General features: G+C 37.5%; 1 protein-coding gene across 1 annotated transcript in view; it reads left to right on the top strand.

Annotated features, from left to right (window-relative positions):
- The window catches only part of LOC101849027 (solute carrier family 52, riboflavin transporter, member 3-B), a gene marked incomplete in the record, with an annotated part of 29848 nt that overhangs the window by 428 nt on the left and 28336 nt on the right, over positions 1 to 1084 (top strand).

Below are 1084 nucleotides of genomic sequence, written 5' to 3'. Positions count from 1 at the left end.
TTCTGCACATTAGCGCGTAGATATAGACCAGAAAATCTAGTTCTGCACATTAGCGCGTAGATATAGACCAGAAAATCTAGTTCTGCACATTAGCGCGTAGATATAGACCAGAAAATCTAGTTCTGCATATTAGCGCGTAGATCTTCTTCTCTCTCAGTTCTGCATTATATCCGGGTTAGTTAGAAGCCACAAGAACAACAGGCTGACTCCTTTCCTATCAGCTGAAGTAAGTAAACAATGTCTTTTTGTTAAAATTTCAATGTAGCCTTGGTGATTTTACGCTCCCATCGACACAATTTAGATAATTTAGGAGACGGGCTTACGACCCTGCCTTTTACTACTTTGAGACCAACACGAGCTGAGAGGGATACAACATGCAATCAAAAAGACCGAGATGGGCAGGGTCAACCCCCTCCCCCCCCCCAAAAAAAAAGAAAAAAGATCGAGAAACACCATGAAAATCGAGATACACGACGGGAATTTGCTCTACCTGATAATCGAACCCAGATCACTTGCGCGTGACAACAAAGCCCTCAACCGCTACACCACAAATACCAGTATAAAGTGTCATTGCATGCTGCGAAACGTTTATTTGTGTAGCAAATTATAATTCATTGTAGAATTGGATGCCGTAAACACTCTGTTTAAAAAAATTCATTTTGCTCATAATTTACTCTTAAACATATTATTCTTTACACAAGTTATTCATGTTGGAGTGTACCATTGGTACGTCCAATTTCTTAACTTTCCCACTGTTGCTTCTGTCAGTCTTACATTTTCGGATTTTCCCAAACACTAAATTAAATTAACATTATTGAGCTAACGTGCTTTTCTTTACTCAAACAAACAAACAAACAAACAAACAAATTATGTACTTTTTAAGTCATATTTATCTATTTGTTTTGTTATTCATTGATACGTTTAGGTAATTTCGGAAAAAGGGTGAAATAGCCTCCCAACGGCTCAAAAGGGCGTTAAATTGACACAAAACTCTCTCTTTCTCTCCCCTGTCTATCTATCTCTCTCTCAATCTATCTATCTATCTATCTATCTATCTATCTATCTATCTATCTATCTATCTATC

Source organism: Aplysia californica, unplaced genomic scaffold (genome assembly GCF_000002075.1).
Source record: "Aplysia californica isolate F4 #8 unplaced genomic scaffold, AplCal3.0 scaffold01611, whole genome shotgun sequence".
Lineage (NCBI taxonomy): Eukaryota > Metazoa > Mollusca > Gastropoda > Aplysiida > Aplysiidae > Aplysia > Aplysia californica.
This window is presented reverse-complemented; position numbering and strand designations above follow the sequence as displayed.